The 18638-nt window shown below is 39.5% G+C and overlaps 1 protein-coding gene across 4 annotated transcripts in view; it reads right to left on the minus strand.

Annotated features, from left to right (window-relative positions):
- The window catches only part of LOC149309111 (signal transducer and activator of transcription 5B), a 79905-nt gene that overhangs the window by 46286 nt on the left and 14981 nt on the right, over positions 1–18638 (minus strand). Inside the window, exons 1-2 of one of the 4 annotated variants that reach the window (XM_089531812.1) lie at positions 1572–1619; positions 236–331 (exon numbers count right to left, since the gene is read on the minus strand). The exons of the other annotated variants lie outside the window; for them this stretch is intronic. The gene's annotated coding sequence lies outside the window, so the exon portion shown is untranslated. Of the gene's footprint in view, positions 1–235; positions 332–1571; positions 1620–18638 lie in introns of those variants that run through there. 4 annotated transcript variants of the gene reach the window in all.

Raw genomic sequence — 18638 nt, forward strand, 5'->3', positions numbered from 1 at the left:
ATGAGATGCAAAGCAAAAATGGAAGTATCCAAGATGGGATTGTGTAGTGATTTATGGGTGAGAGAGAACCATGAAGGAGATGTCTAGACACCTGTGGGTGAGGGACAACAGAGATGGAGATCTGTATTGGTGCAAAGTTAAAAATGTAAACACAGCAAGTGTATAACATAAAGTATGTGTATAACAGCTGCAAAGAAACAAAGGAACATGCTATAAGACAAGAGGCATCACTGACCACTTTGAGAGTATGTGGTATGGATCTGAGAAGTGCTTGGTACACTTCAGCTACCATATTACATGTTGAATGAATAATTTCAGCTGCACAACCATCCTATATGAACAACAAAAATCACAGAAAGGGTATTGCATTAGGAATTCAGGACAGAGGCCATAGCCATTCAGGCAAATCACCATAGCAAGCCAAGCAGGAAATCTAATGAATGGGAGTGAAAAGTGAAATGGGAAGTAAGGGAGGAATGAAAAGAAGAAATTATCATTTATGTATGTTCTACTTTAGCACCTATTTCACCAAGGTGACAATTGTCACAACTGCCACTTTGTAGACAGAGAATTAAGGTACTTCCAGATGCAGAACTCTTTGTGTTATCAGTCAAAAGGCACTGTGCTACTATTCCACCTTCGTCTCCTTAGGCAATGTTTTCTGGTAAGAAGGAAAAGAGGGGGGAATGGTAGGACAAGCAGGAGGAATACAAACTGGAGACACTGTCTGGACTTCCAACAAAATTCCATGAATAACTGTGCAGTTGCATAATAAAAGCTTCATTTGGAAGCAGCCCACATCACTCCCGTTTCCTCACTCTGCCAAGTAAATTATATACAACACTGTTGTCACCGGAAAAGAACTTGTGGAGATATGATACAAATATTAAACAGGGTTAAGTCACAGTGCAACTAAGGGCTGGTACAGACGGCCCTAAAGGGGCAGCTTGACACTGCCCCTTTAATTGCCAGATCGGGGGTGGGGGGGGGCGGCGCATGGCAACCATACGTTGTGGTCCCGATCTGGCATTTTTCCGGCCCCAAAAGAAGAAGAAAATGCTGCTCCTTTTTGGGGTGGAAAAAGAGTAGCTTTTCCGCTTCGGCATCGGCTTTTTAGCACTCTTGCAGCGTGCAGTGTATAAATGGCATACCACCGGAGCGCCACAATGCTGCCTGCCATCTGGGTGGGTGAGTGGTGTGACGCCAGCTTAGAGACAGCATCGGGGCATGCATCATCTAAATGCCACACCCCAAGCGAGCGTATTGTGCTGGTCTGTTTTGCCCCTGAGTTTACAAAAAGACCTTATTATACACACATATGCATCTGCACATGTATGATTTAGGACTGTTTCCATGTTCAACACTGTAGATAGATAGAATATCACAGGACTGGTGTGGAGTGAATTCTCTCTTTCTCTAACATATTTTACCTATCATCCAAAAGGAAAGGAGAAGACTGCAGCTTTATCAAAACATCTTTGCATCTGATTGTGGAAGTGCAGGATAGACAAGTGTCTCAGTCCATTTTTGTGCTTACACACACACACACACACACATACACACACACACACCTCTCTCTCTGCTTCACCCAATTGACAGGAATCATTGCAGAATCTTCATGTGGTGAATGTAGCCTGCAGGGTGGCATCACAGCTTTGGATTTGAAAGCATCTAAGAGGATGCAGAGAGGAGGATGGAGAGAAAAGTATCTGACATCGCCTCCCCCCGCCCAGGATAATTTCCTTATTCTCCAATTTGTTTACCCTTACAGTTCTGAAAACAGAACCTTTTGGTAACTGCTGTTCAGCCCAAAGAGAAAATATTTTCTTATCGTTTTGAAACAAAACAACTTTGCAACAAATCAATTTCCAGCTAGTTGGGAGAGAAAATGCTTGGACATATTCTGAAGTGGAAGAAACACTCCCTTATTGTCCTCTTTCAGGCCCTTTCAGTTTCTTGGGCAAAAGAAAAGAGCTACCAATGTAAGGCCATCTCAATGTGTGGCACCCACCCACCTCAATTATGAACTTTGCTGTCACCTAGAAGCGCTACTCACTGTTTTATTATCACAAAAGAAGTGCGGATGATGAAAGGCTACAAAAAGGGACCATAATGAATGCAGCCAGAGCTAACAGCCAGAGACGTCACAAACACGCAAGCTTGGCAGTCAGGGAAGGTCACAGCTTTATTTAATTTTCAAAAACAGCATGGCTACTCTGAATTGCTTTAGAGCATGCTGCCTATTTGTGCAAGATTCAAAAATAGGCAAACATTTCATTGGCTTTCCCTATGCCATCTGAGAGATATCACTAGGCAAACATGCAAAACACCAGCTCTCAGAATCAACAATAGGACCATAAACACGAAAGCAATGTACCCAATGTACGGTCTTTAAAATAAAAACAAACACTCTCTGCATGTGAGATGTTGCAAGAGTTCAGAGAAACAGCTTTGCCAGGACCAAGAAAAACGGTATTACATGCATACAATTTTTAAAACGGAGAGTGTTTGCCATACTTACCAACAATTGTATAAACCAAAACCAATACAAACCATGTTGCAAAAAGATTACAGCATTGCAGAGTGAGGAAACTGTTAACAGTGAGTTAGGGAACCAACCTACTTTCTCAAAGACAAAAACATTAAGTGTATGAGGCACATATAACAGGGGAATATGCACAGCATATTAAGCCACTTTGATCAAATTGGAAAAGCGGGATATAAATAAACTATTTATTGTTGTTGTTGTTGTTGTTGTTGTTGTTCTTGTTTTTTTAGTTTTGCAAGTGAATGAGGGCACTTGTTGTCCCATAGCCTGGGCCAGTCAGATGGGAGAATCCTGCTTTATCAACAGCTTGAGCCTAGCCATATCATACAGGAAGTGATGCTTGCAAAGAGCCACCCCCAACACTTCCCAGCGTTGCAGAAAAGAACAGTTAAAAGAGACACACCTTATATCAGCTGACAGATGTTCATGTCTGTCCTGGCACAAGCAAGCATTTACTGAAAGCACACCACAGAACATACTCCCTCGCCAAGATGTATTTCCTCTGATCCGCTGCTGCTGAAGCACATTTGTGCACAAAGCAAATGGAGAACAAAAGTAGCTGTGCTGTTCCATGTGTAAAAAAACTACAATAATTTCCACATAGGAAATACCTTTATTATGGCGAACAGAAATGCACCAGCTTTGACAGTCTCTAGAATTCTTAACCAGTTTGGCCTTCTGCATACACCTTTGCAGCATTTTGGTTGCTTCTAAGCAAGGGTTGGCACAACTGTGGATTTTATTGCTCTACACTAAAAATCTCCTATTTTCCTCTATTCAAGGGTTAGAAAAAGACTAGACAATGTATGGGAAAGGTTTGAAAAATGCAAGAATCAAAAATTTACTGCTGATTTTCAAAACCTGAAGTGGATATTTTAGAAACCTCTAACTGTAAAACATCATCATCAACAACAACAGACAAAAGCAGAGAACAGAAATAACTCAATATACCTTCTCATGACACAGTCAAATGCGAATTTCTGGAAGAAAAGCTATAAATGCCCATGTTTCTCATTGTTCAAACTCACTGAAATATATTGCTGGAAGCATTTGAAAATCACAAGTCAGCGTAGATGGCATTACTGCCAGGTCAAAATCCAAAAAAATCAAAATATTTTCTGTCCTAAGTAGATTCAGCTAGCAGAATTCAGACTCTCTACTCAAAGCAGAACTTTGTTACCAGAAATGCCTTCTCTCCTACGAACATCCTGATGACAACTTGCAAACCCCCAGATATGGAAGTGAAATATTTCCTAATAAAAATAGTTTAGGTTTTGTTATTATACACATACATATACATAGAAAGAAGGGGAATCCCAAGCATATATAAATACTTTGATGTCAATTCTAGTCAAAGACCATTATTATTGGGAAATGGTTAAGGGCAAAATGTGAATTTTGAGCACACAAAACCTTTGCCATGGAGTAATACAACAACCACACCAAGATAACTGGGGGCCCCTCCAAGCCATTTAATCTCCAACTGGAACCAGGCTAAATTAATGCAAAGAGATTTGGTGTACCAGGGGAAAGGATAATTTCCTCAGAGGCAGTAAAACTATGCAAATCAGTCCAAAACCACTGAAAAAGAATTACATGGCTTTTCCATGGAGGAATTTAGAACAAAGCAGCACACTCCATCTTCCATGGATATTAATTTGTGTGGATGTGGCTAAAGCAAAAAAGCAGCAAGCCAAAGGCCCAAACCTCAACTCATGCACCCTCCTCTCTTTCTGTACTGTCTAGTCATCCTGCCTACAATTTGTGCTGGTAGTTGTGCAACATGTTTTGGAAGCATCAAGCATTAGCCAACCTAGATCTTCCTTACAGTGTCAAACAGGAAGGGAATAATCTCTCAAAGTCATTCTCTTCTGATTACTGAATTGGTATGCACAGTACCCTATAAAAAGCACACAAAACTACATATTAATGCATTGGAATTTACAGAGTGTATGTGTTATAGCATTTATAAATTATTAAGACCATCAGTACAGGAAAATGGTGGAAAAGGAACACAGTGCTAAGACCACCTTACAGCATGATCTAAGTGGAGTAGAGAGGTGCACCTATAATCCACCTGTTTTGTAATCAAAAACCATGCCGTGTAGTCATCATTTTGTTAACAAGAATGCAACTGACCTTAAAAGATGTACATTTTTAAAAGCATCCTACTCATACCCTTTCTAGTAAGTTGAAATGACTGTTTGCAAAGCCAGGACTGAGGAACTGTTAGGGGTGGGCCACATAAGCATTCTACAAGCCTATCAAAGGTTGTAGGATTTCCCCTTCCATCCCTGGTGACAACTGCTGTAATGGCTGTGAAAAGGTTTTTCTCCAAACAAGATGGCCTTCTTTACAAGCAGAGTCACACTTCTAGCACACTTCCAAAAGCGAGATTCCAATTGTAAACAAGAAACACAGAAAGCACACCAGGACTCTACTTTTCTGCAATGCTGCCCATCCCTGAGCTATGCCATGCCAAAGAAACTCAACTCCAGATTTAGAAATAGTATTCAGCGACAAAGCCATGCTTATCTATATTTTGGCATAAAAAGAGACAAAGAAATCCTATACAGGTTGAAGCTCCCTTATCCAAAATGTTTGGGACAAGAAGTGTTTGGAATTTTGATTATTTGGTGGGGGGGGGGTTATTTTGGAATACCTGTATGTTCATAATGAGATACCCGTATTTCCTGGCCTATAAGACGACTGGGCGGATAAGACGACCCCCAACTTTTCCAGTTAAAATATAGAGTTTGGGATATACTCGCCGTATAAGACTACCCCTCTTCCAACGCACACCAAATAAAAATTAAAAAAACATCAGATTTGATGTCAATATGGTAATTTTAATTCAAATGTTTATGACATGCAGGTACTTAGCAGGAAACCTTGTTGTATACAAAGCCTGCTTGGATTGGTCAGCTCTCTGCCTGCCCAGACCTCCCTGTCTCCAAGACTATCAGAGCGGTAGCTGCTTTCATACAATCACCGCATACGGCGGGGATGCGGCCGCGGCCGTTTTTGAGCTCCCCCCACCATATGCGACAACCACAAATTCTCCAGTCTGGCTCGGATGTTTCAGCACCTGCCCTATAAGATGACACCCGGCGTATAAGACGACCCCTGACTTTTGAGAAGATTTTCCTGGGTTAAAAAGTAGTCTTATACGCCAGAAAATACAGTATTTTGGAGAAGGGACTTAAGTCTAAACATGAAATTCATTTATGTTTCATATATACCTCATACATATAGTCTGAATGTAATTTCATACACAAGATTTTTTAAATAATGTTGTGCAAGAAACAAAGTTTGTGTACACTGAACCATCTGAAAGCAAAGATGTCACTATCCAACCACTCATGTGGACAATTTTAGATTTTGGAATATTTCAGATTTTTGAATTCCAGGTTAAAGGAGACTCAACCTATAGCACCTTAGAGAGTAAATAGGAGGGGGCTGGATTCTAGCATAAGCTTTCATGGATTCAAGTCCACTTCATCAGGTTTATGGAGTGAAGGCTTTATGGACAGGCATATATACAAATGGGTGTGTGAATACTAACACAAATACAAAACATATGGACATGGATGACAGCAGTGGGGTCACTAGGGTTGGCGTCATCCCCCCCATCCCCATTTACCTCATCACATACCACACCATACAAAATCCTTAGTAATGTTTTTCATAATAAGGTTACTCATAAATTGTATTTCCCATGAAGCAATGAATGTAATGATAACAGTTGTAACTTAAACAACTAGCAAAATTAAAAATATACCTTTAAATTACCATATCATACTGACAGCACAAATGTATTTACATGTACATAGTTCCATGTAGTTAAACTTCACATTTGTTAAGATGTGATGTTTTGTAAAAACATTTTTTTTATTTTAAAACAAAATTAAGAAAATACCCTAACAAATAATTATAACTCCTTTACATACAGAGGAAGAGCTATTTGATTAACCCTTCTAACTCTTCCTTGGTTACTATTTTACTTCTCCTCTAATCCCATTGTGATTTATTACGTTTAACAATTTCCATATTATATAATCTGTTTTAATTTTTTGTGCTTTATGTTCGCTCCTCATACTCTATCTTGCTCTAAAGCAAAGTTATTTAACTCTCATTTAAAAAACTGAACTATCTCCTAGTGAAAGGCAAGAGTGTAATATGTCCAGGAAGCACTGGCCCTGTTCAAGAAGCACTGATCTACTCTCTCATCCAGCCTTTAGTGTGAGCACAGTTAACCTGCTGGAATTTTGTAAGTTGTTTGGCATTGTTTTCCTTTGCTTCATCCTTTACAACCTTTGTTACATACCCATAGGTTTTACCCTTGACTTATCCTAAGCTCATATAAAAATCCATTAATTCTGACCCTAAAAAACTCCCCTGGACGTATACATGAGGTTGACTTATAGACTAATATATAAAGTATGCAGAAATATTCATTTTCTCCCTCAGCAGGGGAAAAAATCCTACAGAAGTTTTCATCTTTACAAGAGTGACATCCATACTCTGCATCTATTAAGCCTCTTTCTCCTAGCCTCTGTGTCCCTAAACCAAAGGTGAGCAAAGACAGGATACTTGTCAGAAAACCTGTGGAGCTAGGATACATCCTGAGATCCTGAGTGCTTCTTGCTTTAGAAAAGTACATCTGCGTACTTCTTGCTTTAGAAAACCCAATGAATTTCATGCGGTCACCATAAATCAACAGGGAACCTGAGGGCATATACACACAGGAGCCCTGGTGGCGCATTGGTTAAATGCCTGTACTGCAGCCATTCACTCAAAACCACAAGGTTGCGAGTTCAAGACCAGCAAAGGGGCCCAAGCTTGACTCAGGCTTGCATCCTTCCGAGGTCGCTAAAATGAATACCCAGACTGTTGGGGGCAAATTAGCTTACTTGCTAATTAGCGTACTTGCTGTTCACCGCTATGATCTTTGGAATAGCGGTATATAAATAAAACAATATATACATTATATATACTGTTAGAAGTAGAAGGGCCTAGATGAATTAGGAAGCAGGGTAGGTGTGGGAAAGCCTGAAGAGGTGATACAGTTTGTACAGTGAGCACACGGTAGCTCCGAGCTGCTGTCACAAACAGGTTGTTGTTAAATGCCCTTGAGTCGATCTCGACTCATGGCGATCCTATGGATGAAAGGCTTACTACTTATTTATTTAAGAAATAAATAATAGAAATGCAATACAAATACAAATGCAAAATAACTTCTGCATTAGAGAACTGTGAAGTTAAGGCAGATTTGTGACGTTAAGGCATAATGTTAGACAAAACTAACTGGTGAGGTCTGTGGCTGTAGGCTTGTGGTGTACTTAAAAGTAGTTGCTCTAGTTATTATGAACCAAGAAGCAAACTAGGAAAGTATTAAGATACTACACTCAGTAATACATTATTTTCATTTCAGATAGAATTTTCTTCAAGGAACCTGTAATTACAACAGAAAATGACTACCAACATCTCTGGGTAGGCTTTTTTCTTTCACTGTTTGTGAGTTGAGTCTTATTAATTTCTTCAGAAAATTCTTCCACTGGTATTTCTATAAAATTTGCCAAAGCCAGTATCAAATACTCGTATAAATTTTCAAATTTTCTCTTTGCTTTAGCTGTTCCATTGCTTTAATATCCAGTTCTCTTTCTTGTTGTTTTCTAATATTTGAAGTTGACACCTCTAAAATTTGTGTTTTTTCTTCCAAATTATTTATTCTGGTAATGACTTAATTAATTTCTTTAATAACCTCCTCTAGAGAATTTTGATTCCTTTAAGTTCGAATTTCAAATCCAATTTGATATCTTGTTTTAAGTCCCTCCTCAAGTCCTTCATTTCCTGTTTCAGATTTTTTTCCATTTCCATTCTCCATCGTTTGATCTCCTCCATTATTGGAGCCTGATCTACTGAGTTCCTTCTTTGTGTTGCACCCTGAGCTGCTCCTCCTCTTCTAGTAGTCATTGAAGCAATTCTGTCAATATGTTTGTAAATTTATGTAGATATATGTTTATTGTGCTGTTTTTGTAAGTCTTGGGCGGGTTCCGCACTGCCCAAAAGTATGTGCTCGGCACGTACTAGGGTTACGAAGGCGCATCCTTTCCGGATGCCCCTAACCCTAGTACGTGCCAAGCACGTACAAAATGGCAGCGCCCATTCTACATGGGTGCCGCCATTTTGACGTAGCGGATGCTTAGCGTCTGCACGTCGCGGTGCGGAAATGACACCGCAAGTGCGGCATTGGCGCCTTGCAGCATCATTTACGCGCTGCAAAAAGAACCCGCTTTTTGCGGGTTCTTTTTGCTGCGCCGGGGAACTGCACAGTTTGTCCACTGAGGTTCCCTGGCGCAGCAAACACCGGCGCCAGCAGACCGCCCTTTTGGGCAGTCTGTAAAACGCCTTGGTTATCTTTCCACTGTCTTAATTTGGATTTGTGTTATATTGAGCAGGACGCGTAGATCTTCTGTGCAGTAAACAAAATAGTACTAATCTAAAAAATCTGTGTATAAGAAGGGCCAACTGTACAAATATGAGTACTGGAATGTAGTGCAGAAACCAGAGGGGAGATGTCATGCCCTCATGAGGATGGGAAGGTTAGACAGCGTTGAAATGTTGTACTGTGCCAGAAAACTATTGTTTCTGTTCAACCCACTGCTGATGGATTATAGTCTGTAGACACATTCCAATTCTGCTCTAAGACTGGAAAGAGAAATAGCAGAATTGGAATGTACCCACAGACTACAGACTACAAGATCTCTTTGTATACCAAGTCAAATTGCAGTCTTCACTGCGGGGTAATTATCTGGCTGGTCGTGTTATTCTGTTTCCAGTGCTGGACTAGAACACTCCAAAGCTATTCCTCTAGTATGTGACAACCACAGAAAGAGAGCAGTCATGTTGCCAGCCACAGAGGAGTCTAAAATAATTGTAGCCTGTGGTAAGTCCATTGGCTACCATCCTAATGGTTGTTGAAAAAGAGAATGCACTATGAACCCCTGAGAATCTGGGAAATGAGGAATGCATCTGTTTCCATATACAGCTGATCGTAACCCCAGTTGCTTCCTCCTTCTTGCTTTCACTTCCATGCCTTGTAACATAAGTCTCTCTCTTAACGCCTTGGGCAAAACCTGTAAGTTTGTCCATCTCACTACTGTCTTTCTCCATTCTCAGTAAAGCCTTTTCTGATCTGTCCGCTGTTTCACCTTGCCTCTAATTGCAGAAAATAGGTCCTGCATTTGTGAGGACAAAAGTTTAATCCCTGCAATCTCAAGTTAAACCTCTCTCACAGCACTGAGGAAACAGATATGCCTAAGACTCTGAAGAGTCACTACCAGTTAGACTAGACAGTACTGAGATAGACGGACCAAGAGTATCCGCAGCAAAAGGAAGAAGAAGGAAACGGTAGGGCCACTGCGTGGAGAAGATGGCAAAATGCTAACAGAAGACAGAGAAAAGGCAGAATTACTCAACACCTTCTTTGCCTCAGTCTTCTCGGAAAAGGAAAAGGGTGCTCAATCTGAGGATAATGGAGCAGAGGACAGAATAGGGGAATTTCAGCACAGAATAAGTAAAGAGATAGTAGAGAAAAACCTTATTAATCTAAATGAATTTAAGTCTCCAGGACCAGATGAACTACATCCAAGGGTACTAAAGGAACTGGCAAATGTAATATTGGAGCCATTGGCAATCATATTTGAAAACTCCTGGAAAACAGGAGAAATCCCAGCAGACTGGCAGAGGGCAAACGTTGTCCCCATCTTCAAAAAGGGGAAAAAAGAGGATCCCAACAATTATCGTCCAGTTAGTCTGACATCAATACCAGGAAAGATTCTCGAGCAGATCATTAAACAGAGAGTCTGTGAACATCTAGAAGGCAATGCCATAATCACAAAAAGTCAACACGGGTTTCAGAGAAACAAGTCATGCCAGACAAATCTGATCTCTTTCTTTGATAAAATTACCAGCTTGGTAGATGAAGGGAATGCTGTGGATATAGTATATCTTGATTTCAGTAAGGCCTTTGACAAGGTTTCCCATGACATTCTTGCAAACAAGCTTGTAAAATGTGGGCTAGACAAAGTAACTGTTAAATGGATCTGTAATTGGTTGACTGGCCGAACCCAAAGGGTGCTCAACAATGGCTCTTTTTCAGCCTGGACAGAAGTGACCAGTGGGGTCCCACAGGGCTCCGTCCTGGGCCCAGTGCTATTCAACACCTTTATCAATGACCTGGATGACAGAATTGGGAGCCTACTTATCAAATTTGCAGATGACACCAAATTAGGAGGAATAGCTAATACTCCAGAGGACAGGATCAACATTCAAAATGATCTGAATAGACTAGAAAGCTGGGCCAAAGCCAACAAAATGAAATTCAACACAGAGAAATGTAAGGTACTGCACTTAGGGCGGAAAAATGAAATGCACAGATATAGGATGGGAGACACATTGCTGAATGTAAGTACATGTGAAAGGGATCTAGGAGTCCAAGTAGACGATAAGTTGAACATGAGTCAACAGTGCGATGCGGCAGCTAAAAAGGCCAATGCAATTTTAGGCTGCATCAATAGAAGTATAGTGTCTAGATCAAGGGAAGTAATAAGTGCCACTATATTCTGCTCTGGTCAGGCCCCACCTGGAATATTGTGTCCAGTTCTGGGCGGCACAATTCAAAAAGGACATTGAGAAACTGGAGCATGTCCAAAGGAGGGCGACTAAAATGGTGAAAGGTCTGGAAACCTTGCCCTATGAGGAACAACTCAGAGAGCTGGGGATGTTTAGCCTGGAGAAGAGAAGGTTAAGAGGTGATATGATAGCCCTGTTTAAATATGTGAAAGGATGTCATATTGAGGAGGGAGCAAGCTTGTTTTCTGTTGCTCCAGAGAACAGGACCCGGAACAATGGATGCAAGCTACAGGAAAAGAGATTCCACCTCAACATTAGGAAGAACTTCCTGACAGTAAGGGCTATTCAACAGTGGAACACACTCCCTCGGAGGGTAGTGGAGTCTCCTTCTTTGGAGGTCTTTAAACAGAGGCTGGATGGCCATCTGTTGGGGATGCTTTGATTTGGATTTCCTGCATGGCAGGGGGTTGGACTGGATGGCCCTTGCGGTCTCTTCCAACTCTATGATTCTATGATTCAGTACAGAGCTAATTCACGTCCCCATACACCCAGCACTTCCCCTCAGCCCTGTGTTATCCATAGAGTGAGCTAGGGGGAAAAACAGCCCTAGTCATGTGCTTCACGCTGCATCTAGCAATGTTTCTGTTATTGATTAGACATCTGGGTCTCATAGTGTGAGCTACGAGACCCAGATGTCTAATCAATAACAGAAACATACCCTGCAGACTCAACATTTCAAGGAGATCCAAACTCTGTACAAACCTAACTCAAAACCTGCAACTTCAGAAACGTTTGCAAATTTGCTCACATACATATTTTGCATGTTTGCTCTACTAACCACTGAAAGGGGTAAAGAGACATGAGAAACAGCCAAGTGATTCCCTTGACCACAGGAAATCCTGTTCAGTTTTTCTTGGGGTTCTGAGATTTCATTGCTGCCCATAACTTTTCTACATTATCTCTGAGATTCACAGGATGCTGAATTGGTGCCTGGAGCAGATACTATTTGGTAGCACATGATCAGAGTTGTACAAAATACATGCTGTACTGATCACAGTGAACCATAAAAAAGAGAGACCATGGTGCACTAGGTCAAAGGTGCTGGCAGTAAACAGAACAAGACAGATAAAACATTGAAACAGTACAGCCAAGCAAACATACACTTTTTAAAAATAAAAGCAATAAAGGCTACCTTTGTTGGCAAAAATAGGGCAATCATTTTCAGATATGCAGGCATGTAATATTGCACATGCATGTACATGCATATTATGCCTTAATACCATAAAGGCACCAGATCCTGTCTGATCTTGGAAGGCAAGCAAGGCCATCCCTGGTTAGTACTTAGATAGGAGATAGCTTACCATGCCACTGCCTTTCCATGATGGTGGGACTTCATGGTTCTGTGAGGCAAGAGGCCATATGCTGATGGCAGCAGTGTTACAGATAGGGTATCTCATGTCAGACAGGGCTTTGCTGAGGGGCCAGACTAAATGTGCCAAACAGCTCCTGGACAGCAGCAGTAGTGTTAGGCTTGAACAGCATGCGCTCAGCCCATGCGATCCTGGCCTTTCTGCTCAACCCCTCAGAAGTTAAATTTATCCCTTTTGGGAATAATTGCAGCAATAAAAGGAAATGTTTTGCCAAAGCTTTCATTTCTTTTTCAAATAATTCCTATTATAAGAAATGGAATAAACTTCCAGCCGCCTTGTTCAAGATACAAAAATTTTGTGCAAAGCCAAAAGTTTTGTGCAATGGCAAAAAGAGATTTCCAGATTTATTTAGCAAGCAATGAAGCTCAGAATAAAATTTAAAACACTGTACGATGCTAAAGAAAGGGGTGGCTTAGGTGTCAAATTGTATTATGAGGCTTGTTGTTTTGTATGGTTGAAGGAACGGATATTGCTTAGAGATGTAAGACTATGATTCTATGATTCTATGACTCTTGGAATTTGATGCACATGATTTAAGATTTAGTTAGCATGGTTATCTTTGGTAACATAAAGTTAAGGTGCATGCTGAATTTAAACATCATTGTTAGAAAGGATCTCCTACAAGTTTAGTGTAAGAATAAACACAGATTTTTGCCTAATATAATATTAGCCTATTATATTAGCTAATATAATATTAGCCACCTTAACACAGGAAGCCTTTTTATAGGAAATAATAGGTTAAAAATTGGATATGATGATCTTATGTATCTTGAACAAGGCAGCTGGAAGTTTAAATCAAGAAAGATGTTTCTTATGGAAGGCAAGGATTTTAATTGGTTTGATAATGTACAACATAAGGACAGATTTCATCAAGGCAAGAGAAATGCAGCCAAAGAGGTTAGAGAAAATGGCATTATTTAGAGCTATGTAAAAAGGATGACCATGTAATTATATATATATATATATATATATATATATATATATATATATGGCTTCTGAAACTTGAGGCAGAAGATAATCGTATAAAAGAATATGTGATAAGGTGGCCCCAAAATTTTGGGCAAAATGTTCAGTGATAAATGTGGTCCAAAAATATAAAATTTATATTGTGCAGTGGTTTAAAAGAAAGACTGTATAAGATGATATATAAAGTGTACCTAACTCCAAATAAGCAGTTGAAAATGTCCCAGACATTTTTTCGAATCTATATTAGGAATGTCAAGATATTGTGGACTCATTTTTTCATATGTGGTAGACTTGTAAAAAGAAATGTTAGTGGTCTTAGATTTATGTTAATCAAAAAAAAAATTTAAAAGTAGATTTGGTAATATTATCAGAGTCCTATTGTCTTTTTCCTCCTTTCAATCTGTCTTTTTATTTTGTGTGTATATTGCTTTCAATGTAAATTAGATTGTTCATGCTGAACATGTTAGTATATTTTAACTTAATAAACATTTGAGCTGAACTAGATGATTTCATGTTATTAAATATAATTGCTGCAACATTCCTCGTCACAAGATCACTGCACAATATCTGAGAGTTTATTCTTCTTGCACTTGCAGTGCTTCCAAGATCCTTTTACTCAAACACAAGAGCAGCAGAGAAATGCTGATGGCAAGCTTGGAAAGCTTTGGAGCATTATTCAGAGGCTCACCCACAACATTTAATTCCAGCCCCAGCTTGTTAGGGAAGGAAGGGGTGCCAGGCGTCAGAAGCAAAGCTTGACTCCAGAAATCCCATTCTGAGAGACTGCTCTTGCTGCATGCTACTTAAGAACAAATTATGTTGGTGGTAATAATTTCACAAAAGTTGCATTATACAAAACTTCTTTGTGGCCTTGTCAACATAAGATGATGTAGCAAATCTCTCATCATATATGGCACATGCTCATCTTAGCGTTTGTTGTTGTTGTTAATAGCCCTCAAGTCAATTTCGATCCATGGCGACCCTAGGGATGAGCCATCTCCAAGACTCCCTGACCTCCACTGATCAGGTCTTGCAAATTTATACCCATGACCTCCTTAATAGAGTCCATCCATCCAGCATGCAGACTTCCTCTCTTTCTACTTCCCTCCACCTTTCATAGCATTATTGCTTTTTCCAGTTAGTCATGCCTTCTCATGATGTGTCCAAAGTACAACAGCCTCAGTTTTGTCATCTTGGTTGCCTCAGTGAATTCTAACAGAGCATTCCACATGGATTCTATTCTTGTATGGCAGGAGTTTGGACTGGATGGCCTTGTGGTCTCATCCAACTCTGTGAGACTACGGCCCTATGAACTAAGCTATTTTTCCATGCCCAGCAAATAATACCTTATCATATCCTATAAATAACCTTCCATAAAGGATAACCCTGTCTGCCCCTAGTTGCCGTATTCTCATTCTGCATGTTTTTAAACTGCTTTTAGGATTTATTATTTTACACAGTAATTGATTTTTAATTTATGTATGGTGGAAGGTTTGGGGGATTATGTTATATTACGGATTTTGTATTTGTATTTTTTATTGTAATCCCATCTCGATCTGTAGGGAGAGGCGGGATAAATAAATAAATAAAAATTATTATTATTATTATTATTATTATTACTACACCGGAAGACTGGAAGAATGTATTTCACAAGTCCAGTTCAGGAGGGACATTTCATTACTAACTGAGTAACAGAAACATGTCCCTGTTCCACAAGGCAGTCATAGCTCATGGCTACCTGGACCTTCCCATGCCATCATTACAAAGAATAAAATCACTGCCAATGGTATATATATGAGTATTTTGTGGTAACAACCTGGAGTAACATACAGGTCTCTATTTCTCCATAGCTGCACAAGGAAAGTGAATGTCATGTTGTGGTGATGTTAATATGATGATTAATTGGATCATGTTAATGTGATGATCAATTGGTGATGTTCCAAATACTTGCCCCTGTTCAGTGATAAGTTCCTTTTATATCTCAGCAATTGACAGAATGAGTTGTGTCTCTGAGAGGAAACTGAATAGCTCTCACAATGAGTCACCACAGTTATACCATACTCAGTCAACTGTGTAGACATACAGTGTAACATGTGTCCATATTTGAATATGATAACCACGATTAGACCACAAATAGTGCAAATTTGCTTATTTTTTGGAAATGTGTACAACTGTTGTATGAGTTGCTGGGTTTTACATCCTAATCAACTGAGTATGTTTAAAGAAATGTGTTATATCACATACCTTCACATCTGGGAATGATCATGTATTAGTCCAAAATGTTGCAAATGTGGTGTTTGCAAATGTCATATAGAAATATTACTACTACTACTACTACTACCCTGACATCTTCCCAAGATTGAGACTCAATGCAAATTAAAACTATGACAATACAGTTAAAAACATGCAAAAGTCAACATTAAAAATGAATTAAACTATTCTTAATATTAAAACAATTTAAAAAGGATAAAAAGCAGTTAAAACAATAAAATTTTAAACATTACAGTACCCCTTACAAGTCCTTTCCTTAAATACCTTCAGTTCTAAAAGCATTAGTAAATAAAAAGGTCCAAAATAACCTTAAAGAATTTTTAGAAAGTTACAACTGCTGTAAAGACAGAGTTATTTTATCGAGCTTCTGTTCTGAATAGCCAAAAGCAAGTGAACAGCATTATAAAACAAAAGAAAACACTCTTCTCAGTATCCAAGCAATCTTTACATTCTTCAGAAATATGCAGCATCTCTTTTATTTTAGTTTTTATTTTAACTTTTCGTTTTGGTCAAGATATCCCTCAGATCCTATCCCCTTTCCTTCTTTTGAAACTAGTTATTCCCTTTCTCTTCCCTTTCTCTCTATTCTTCCTTTTCTACAGTAATTCCATAACTGAATGTTGGTAGTATGGTTGCAATGTTTAGTTTGTATTATATTAGTCTGGTGTTAGTGATTTATGTTCAGTGTATGTTGTTTTTTATGTGTAAATATGAACATTTCAATAAATATTTAAAAAATACACAGTATCTTAGATTAACAAGATACCAGAAAACTCAAATAAGGAAATTTCAAAATATATCAACCCTTAACTAAGACAAACATCTGGAAAATGTTCATTATATATTCTACTTCTAGAGTTATAACCCGGCTTAGCCATGTCAACCCACTGGGTGACTTTGGGCAAGTCACGCTCTCTCAGCCTCAAAGGATGGCAATGGTAAGCTTCCTCTGAAGAAATGTGCCAAGAAAACCCCATGACAGGTTCGCCTTAGGGCAGTACTTCTCAAATAGTGGGGCGGGCCCCCCAGGGGGGGCGCGAGGCTCCGTAAAGGGGGGCACAAGGCTCAGGATACAGTGTTATGCAGAGGTGTACTTATAACAATTTTATAGACAAATGATACTATTTACAGTCGTGTGGGGGGCGCAAAATGTTTTCTTCTTCCTAGGGGGGGCATTGAGAAGCACTGCCTTAGGGTCACCATTAAGTTGGAAATTACTTGAAGACACGCAGCAACAAAGAGTAGACTAACAGCCCTATCCCTCTTGGGATTGTTGTTGATTGTAAATTGAACATGAGCCAGCAGTGTGATGCTCCAGCAAAGAATGTCAATGCTATTTTAGCCTGCATTAAAAGAAACATAGCTTCCAAGATGAGGTATACAATAATCCCACTATATTCTGCACTAGTCAAGCCTCATCTGGAGTACTGCATTCAGTTCTGGACACCTCATTTTAACAACAAGTTGGAGCGGGTTCCAAAAAAGAGCAAGAAGGATGGTAAGATGTATGGAGAACAAAATATATGAGGTAAGGTTGAAGGGGCAGGGCATGTTCAGCTTGGTGAAGAGAAGACTGAAGGGTGACATGATTGCTCTCTTTAAATATCGGAAGGGCAAATTCCAACAGATATTTGTTCAATATTTCCAAATTTTCTAATGGATCTTCTAGAGTTAAAGCTAAATCATCGGCAAACGCCCTAATTTTATATTCTTTCTTTTTAATTTTAATTCCTTTAACTTCTCTATCATTTCTTAAGTTCCCAATTAATTATTCAATCATGCATAAAAATAGTAGCGGAGACAATGGGCATCCTTGTCTAGTACCTCTATAAATGGAAATTTGCTCTGTCTTTTCTCCATTTAGCACAATTTTAGCAAATTGTAAATTATATATTGCTTGAGTCCATTTTATAAAATTACTTCCCACATTCATCTTCTCTAAAACCTTCATCATGAATTTCCAATTTACACAATCAAATGCCTTTTCTATATCCAAAAGCATTAGAGCTATTCGATTATCAGGGTGTTTATCCGCATATTCTAATTTTGAATGTAATTCATTCCTCAATTATGGTGTAGGGTCATGGGGTTTTCTTGGCAATGTTTGTGCAGAGGTTTGTAACTGCCATTGCCTTCCCCTGAGGCTGAGAGCATGTGACTTGCCCACGGTCACCCAGTGTATTGCATGGCCAAGCTGGGAATCGAACCCTGGTCTCCAAAGTCATAGTCCAACAATGAAGCCACTATGTCACTCTGGCTCTCGCTCTCTCTCCTTTGCTGGACATCTTCAAAAAGAGGTTGGACAGCTACATGCTGGAGATGTTTTAACTGGAGATGCTGCACTGAGCTGGGGACTCAATGGCCCATGTGCTCCTTCCAACTCTATGATACTATGAGAACACACCAGCCATTCCCACAACATCTTCTCTTATGCAGCCAGTTCCACTCTTTTTCAAACTTCACATGCTGAACACTGAGGTCTGCAGGGGGGTTCTAGTCACGTTTTCTTGAATGCAAGGAAAAACCTTTGTGCTCTCCAGTAACCCTAGTATAAGTCAAATCATATTCAGAAATAAAGTTTGGCCATAGTAGTGGTGATGGTGGTGGGGTCTGGTAATTGTAGTCTCAAAAAGTAGTTTTTCAAATCTCTGGGACTCAGAGGGCAGAGCTATCCTGCACAGCCCCATTTTCTAGTTCTTGTAAGTGTACCCTATTCGGAAACAATACCTGAACAGACCGTGATGCGATGAAAAAACTGACAAAATTGTTGGAAGGGGGAATAAAAT

This window comes from Sceloporus occidentalis, unplaced genomic scaffold, assembly GCF_023333645.1.
Source record: "Sceloporus occidentalis isolate IW3139 unplaced genomic scaffold, rSceOcc1.0.p SCAF_7, whole genome shotgun sequence".
NCBI lineage: Eukaryota > Metazoa > Chordata > Lepidosauria > Squamata > Phrynosomatidae > Sceloporus > Sceloporus occidentalis.